Raw genomic sequence first — 7488 nt, forward strand, 5'->3', positions numbered from 1 at the left:
CCGCAGCGAAGTAAACGGTGACAGTTAGGAGGGTTAACCAAGAGGTTTCCTGCCGGCGCTCGGCGAGGAGAGGGCTCCTACACTGTACCCAGGTGACTGAAGGCCGCTCGGGCCTCCGCACTCAGCGTTACTCAGCTCTGCCCGGCGCCCCGGCACCTGACCCGCTGCTCCCCTGAGCGAGGGCTGCGGTCCCCGGGGCCGTGCTCCCGGCGGCCCCGGGCGAGCTCGGGCGCGCGAGTCACTGCAAAGTAGGCGCCTCCCCTCGGGGCCCTGCCCCGGGCGCCCGGGCCCGCCGCCCGAAACTAGGTCCGGGCCGGCGCTGCGAAGCGAGCCCCACTTTCCCCGGGCAGGAAGGGGGGCGGCCGAGAGCATTTCCTGTTGTGCAGCTGAACCGAGCGGAGACGTCATTGCAGTCACCCTCCCGCGGGTGGCGGCGGCCCCGGGGCCAAAGTTCAGGCCCTTCCCGGGCGGGCCGAGCGCCGCGCGAGGGCGAGGGCGAGGCGGTCGGGGCTCCCGGCTCCTGGAACCGGTCCCAGCGCCTGGTGCCCGCTTGGCCCGCGGCCCGCCCCGGGGTGGGGGTGGGGGTGCGGGTGGGGGGTGGAGGGGGCGCTCTTCCTCCCAGCACCATGCAAGCCCGGCCACTACCGTGGCCGCCTCTCGTCCCCGCGTATTTCCCAGGGGGGAGGCGAAGGCGTGTTTCCAGGTGTTTAGATCGGAAGCACCTTCCTTGCGCAAGCTTCTCGGCTTAATTTTTAACGTAGATGATTTTTCCCCCGCACCAGGATTATTTTTAAACAATCAAAAGTGACTATGTTGGAGTGTCGCTGTGCAGGCATGTCTCCGGTTGCTGTCTCCCACTGCGGGTTCCTCTGAACTGTCAGGTGCGCGGGGAAAGGCGGCTTCTGCACGGCTCCTGCCAGGTCGGGGAGGGCAAGGAGACGCCCCTTAGACGGTCCTGAGTCACAGTCTGTGTTTTCCTTATTAAAACATCCATTACACGACATAGAAAGTCCCTTTATTTATTAAGCCCTTAATTTATCATATCTCAAATGTCTAATATAAAAAAATCAGAGTCCCTTAAAAATCTTTCAATCTTGTACTTATTTTTTTTTTTAATAGCACACAAAACTTTTGGCCAGAATGTTTTTAAATGGAAATTACCCATTCATATAAAAATAATGGTGATTTTTAGTTTCCTTTATCATAAATTCCCAGCCTTCCCTTTAGTTTCAAACCATAAACCAGATTATAACCATATGTAATTTTAGAGAAGTGGTGGTTTAAGGTTCATAAGGGTTAAAAATAAGGCCATAAAGTAATGTATAATCATTTTTTAATTAAAAACTGAAAGACGTAATGTGTCAATGACAGTCAATTACAAAACAAATTATAGATTCTGTTTTTCTCATGGTGAATTAATGTTACAGATGTTATACTGTGCCAACATCTCTAACATTTGAACTAAGCAATGCTTCACATAGGTACATAGAATTAAAATACTTAGGGTTTTACAAACTATAAATTATGGACTTTGGGTGGTAATGATGTGTCAATGTAGGTTCATCAGTTGTAATAAATATATCACTTTGGTACAAGATTTTTATATTGGGGGAAGTTGGGAGTAAGCATATGGGAAATTTTTATTTCACTCAGTTTTGCTGTGAACCTAAAACTGCACTAAAAAATAGTCTATTTTAAAAATATGTTTAGGCTGTTATAAGTATCATAGTATTTATAATACACACTGCAGTTGTAACCTACTAACTCACAAGTAAATGAATCCTAAGAATTGACGAAGAAATAATCATCTTGATGCTTTCATGAAGTTCACCATCTGGGTCTACCCCACCTTGATAAAGAAGTTACATTTCTTTAAAAATTTTACTGAAAAATAATTTATATTTTAAATGTACATAAAAGGTATCACAATGTAATATATGTTAGTTGCCCTAAGTCATTTACTACCTAAGGGCAATATTAAAGGTACCCTTGTCTTCCACTTGAAGTGATCCAAAGCCCCTGAGTACTTTTTCTGTTGTCTTATTTTATAAACATCTGAATAAAAGTGTTGAGTATTTTATCACATAATAATCTCTTAAACCTGCATAGTTTATTATTGTTTACCATTTGTTTTACATTATTTTCCTATCCCCATTTTACCAAGAAATAGGCTCAGAGAACACAGGACTAGCACAGATGTATGGATCTCGGAAGGGCTCCTTTAAATCCTGTTGAAAAGGAATGCCACACCCTTCCCCTTTCCATACTCCAAACTCCAAACTAAAGCCACACCCTCTGTACTTCCTAGGATGCTCTAGCCTGGCTTTGGAGCCAATGCTTCTGCATGTGAGTGCTGCGAGGGGCCTACAAAGAAATCACAACCAACTGCTTTACCTACCTAGCTTGAATACAGCAATTTTTAAACAGCTTCGGTGAGCTTCCCAAACTGTCATCAAAGGATTCATGACTGTAAAAGTGATACCTATGTGTCCAATCCTGGGAAACACTGAAGAGGTTGTCCGTCTCCTGGGCAATCTCAAACCAACATTTTTCAGTGTCTTTTTCCCTTTCATATCCATCATCAACTTATCCATTAAATCTTTGCAGTGATTCTTGTGTTTTTGATTAGAACATACTTTCACCTATTCCTGTACATCATCTGCCAATGGTATATAACTAACACTCCACAAACTGCAAGTGACTGCCAAACACTAAGTCACTGAAGAATTTATTCAAAGTTCATGTTGTCTGGGTAATACTTATTTGCTAGAGATGGCACTTGGAAAGAACAAAAGAACGGATGGTTACATTTTATCCTATTTTATACTTGTAATTTCAGACTCAGTTCAATCAGTATTAGCATAAATTTAGTATAGACTGAAATATAAACACCAGTATGATAGCAATGAAATAAATAAACATGTGAATAGACACATAATTGAAAATATAAACCATAGTAATAAACTATGAAGTCTTCAGGTTCCTGATGCTATTTTCAAATACGTATCATTTATATCATAGAAGAAAACACATAAACTGTGAGGATAAAAGGATGTTTTACAGGATAACATATTTTTTCACTTTCTCTTTAGAAAACGCCAGAAAAAAATGTTTAATGCTCCAATTTTATGCTTTTTAAGTACATTATGAGAGTGCACAATTCCAGCCCAGGAAAATATATTCACTTCATTCAATTGAAAGGATTCAGACTTGATGTTTCTCAAGTTAATTCTTTTAAAACTCATTATTTAATTGAGGATTGGTTTCGTTTACATGGATAGTTGCAACATGCGAGTAGTGGATTGCTGCAGGAACTATTTGGTCTCCACAATTCTGAGGTCCCAGTTCTCTACCACAAGAGCCTCCACAAGTTCTTAGATTCTGAACAGTCTTTGATATAATTGACTGTGAGAGGCTGACTGGTCTCACAAGCTGACATCTCTAAAAACATTCAGAAAGGCATGCTAACTTATCCTTGTCTCACGATATCCAGTATTGCTCTTCTCAAATGAGCATTCGCCAATCATTTGTTGTTTTTCCAGAAAACTGGCTCCCAAGAAATGCAATGACAAAACCATCAGGACGCTCTTCTTCCTTAGGCCCACGGTCTATTTCCATTATACACCGCAGGACTGCAGTGTTCCTCTAGAGCCAGCTTCCCCAAATCAGCGCCCGGCTCAAAGTTAAATACATGCAGCATAGTCAGGTGAAGATTATGGCTCGCTCAGTGACCAGGAATGTACAGGAGGGAAGGCAGCAGGGCATTATACAGACACACGCCCGTGCGCGCACACACGAATGAAGAAACCTGTAGTGAAAATCCTACCTACGTGCTTCACAGTCTTTGGTTCCAATAAGACCCTTTTTCTACTTCAGCACTTTCAGGCCCCATGATTTGATTTTTCTTACAAAGTGTCTCCAAAATGACAACCTTCTCTTTATTAAATGGCCCTTAGCACAAATTACTAGTGTCTTGATCCCTTCAAGGCTGGGTAACTATACAAAGTATAGCACCTGTCACTAAGACAGTCCCCAGACCTACAGGTGGTTCAAACACTGACCATTCCCTCCTCTAGACAATAGCAAGAAGAGGCATCGTTACCTCATGCCATTCAGGCTCCAGGTAAAAGCCAGTATGTTCATCAAATGGAAATTTATATGTAGTATTCAAGTGTTTCAGAGCACACTTCCTTTTTCAGCTTCCATCTATATTTAATATTTCAGAACAGACCCTCAATAAAGTCTAAATAATAGCAAATGCTCAGATGGCCTATAATCAACTGTGTTATTGAAACATCAGTGTTCCCACATGCATTAAAGTATAATTAAAAATTAATGAACTGTATAAGCTATTTTATTACAATGAAGTATTTTCTATGTTCTCCTAGTCCCTCACAGAGTTCTGTGTACTTCTCCAGAGACTAAAAGAACGACTAAATCTAAAATAAGTTACTTTCCACAGTGGTTAAATGAAAAGTTCCAAAATCAAAGTACCCTCTGAGGAAATGATAACTTTTTGTTTTGGTAATGTACGATAATTAACATTGCTACTGTCTAATGTATTGTTTCTGCATATAGGTCCAATAATTCTATGAAATATTTGTCCATCTAGGTATTCACCATCTTTTCATTATGTGGATTAATAAGCAGTCTATGTAGATAAATTAAAAGAACAGCGTTTTCTCATAGATACTAAAGATACTCAATCTAGAGTAAGAATATTTTTCAAAATTATTATTAAGATGCAATAAAAACTTGCCCGGCCTGGCGTGGCTCAGCGGCTGAGCATCGACCTAGGATCCAGGTGATCAGGGTTCGATTCCCAGTCAGGGCACATGCCCGGGTTGCAGGCTCGATCCTCAGTCGGGGGCGTGCAGGAGGCAGCCGATCAATGACTCTCTTACCATTGATGTTTCTCTCTCTCTCTCCCTCTCCCTTCCTCTCTCTGAAATCAATAAAGATATATTTTTAAAAAAAAGAAGCAATAAAAACTCACTGTATATTATCAGGTTCTATATAGGTGACAGTCTTGCAAGTAACACACTTACATAGAAGTACTTCCCAACATTCTATATCTTTTTAAAAATATGTTTTTATTGACTTGAGAAAGGAAGGGGAGTGAGAGGGAGAGAGAAACACCAATAAGTTGCCTCCTCTGCATGTGCCCGACCAGGAACTGAACCTACAACCTGGGTATATACCTGACCGGGAATGGAATCGGTGATCTTTCGGTGCATGGGAGGATCCTCAACCAACTGAGCCACACCGGCCAGGGCTATATCGCCATTTTTAATTAACAGAAAATATAAACTGAAGAAAAGGTTAATTTATTTTATCCTAAAATGGCAACCATTCATTTGAACTAACCTTGGTGTCAGTATGGCATGTCATTTATATGGCCATAGAGCAGTGTAGAAAAGGTACTAATAACTGGTACAGGTGTGAATATAACAATATGTCCATCAGCAACATATCTGCTTTACCTTTATGATTAGTCAGTGTCTTTGAAAATGCTGGGCTTCTGGGACAAAGAAAGTAATAATAATATCTAACCCAAATCCAATATGTCTTATATGAAAAATATATATACTCCATACTATTATAAATGAAACAGAATTTCTGCATAGAAATTTTTGCATATCTTTTATCTATTTTATTTCATTTAACTATGTTTATAAAGTTATGGAATTGTCAAAATCAGGAACCAAATTTTCAATGTGTTACAGCACCTGTTACTATTCTAGGTACAAACACTTTAAGCTGGAATACAAGCCCTCAGACAATATATCCCAAACATTCTAACTGTTTTACCAATATCCATTAGATATGTATTTTATGTTGCCCTCAAATCAGATGCTCCTCTGAAAACACTCTTGACACTTTCCCATGTTGGCGCCTATCAAAATCAAGGCCTATCTGAAGCAGCCCCTTCTCCCATGAAACTTCTTGGGATCTCATTGGCCTGGGGTGATTTTATACCATTAATATTTCATATATGCCTCTCTTATGGTCATCAAACTGCTTATTTTAATTATAGCTCCCCTCACATAGTTCTTTGCCTCAATATAGTAAATTATAAAAGTTTTGATGATGAAAATAGTGAAACACTCTTCTTTGTATCTTGCATTCTGTTTCTATCTTTATTGTATTTTATATTTCCATATATCTTACACATGCCAGAATTACATCTGTGAAACTAGATTTGTATTAAATTATTATACATTCCATCTCTGTTCCAGCTGTAAAAGTTTCAGTAAGCATGTCTAGAAGGCCTGTTCCATAAAATGTTTCTAAACCAGTTGGCAAGAGGCTATATTCTGAAGAGTAACTGGAGATAAGCAATTTATTTTTTAGGACTCATAACGAACATAGCCTGGAGTTTGTTTCAGACATGAACAGCTTGATCCCCGAAGAAATTAATAAAATAAAAATAAAAACTACATACTAAAAGGTCTTGTTGGAGGAACTAGGGATATTTAGTCTGGAGAAAAGAATACTTAAGGTCCACACAATCGCAATCTTTAAATAACTATAGGATTGTCATGCAAGTCAATGATTGTCATGCAAACTTGTTCTGGATAGCTGCAGAGGGCCAACTGCTGATAAACTGAAGTGTCTGGGAGTGGAACAGGCCTCCCTAAGAAAGGAAGAAGTATTTTAGTAGAGACTGAATGTTGGCAGTCCTTGGTGATTTGTCCTGAGTGATTTCTCCTCTCTTGGTTGGGGATTAAATGGTGCCTCCAAAGGTTTTATCTAATACTGAAATTCAATGAAAGATATCACACTGAAAGTGTCCTGTCACCATTTGACAAATCAATGCATCAGATTTGACACCTAAGCAAGTTAATCAGCATAATTTAAATGAGACTATTTAAAGAGAGGCCCTAAATAAGTCGCCACTGCAGGACTACAAATTGTATTGGAGTGTCAGGAAGAAGTAAAACTTCTCCCAAATGCTAAACTAAGTCTGAAGCTCAAAACCAAGATCTGGCCCACCTGGGAAAAAGCACTTGCGTAAGGAAGCAAGGCTACGTGCATATTCCAAAGGACCTCAGAATCTCATTTCTATACCCTTTCCTTCTACCTACCTCAGTTTTTAGAAATACTTACACATCAGACATAAGAACCGTAGTTTGATTTACACAACTGTGTATTGTAAAAATTCCTTATGCAATTTAAACCAAAACCAATTGGTTTAAAGGAGATCACAAATGTTAGATACATTGTTAGGCAATGTTTGCTTTTATAGCTATCAGAAGGGTAAATATAATCCTAGCAGGCATCAAAGCCAGGGCAAATTTGTTATTAATTTCAAAATGTCCTCTGTTTCATTCTCATTGCTCCCATCCTATACAATCTGTAAGAATATAGAAAAAAGGACTAATTATCAAGACATTTTTCTCCCAATGTAAATTCTTGGGATTATTAGTTAACTTGTTAAATTTTTCCAGATCAGCTAGTATTATCCATCATAACTATTTTCAGACA

This window comes from Miniopterus natalensis, chromosome 5 (genome assembly GCF_054644295.1).
Source record: "Miniopterus natalensis isolate mMinNat1 chromosome 5, mMinNat1.hap1, whole genome shotgun sequence".
NCBI lineage: Eukaryota > Metazoa > Chordata > Mammalia > Chiroptera > Miniopteridae > Miniopterus > Miniopterus natalensis.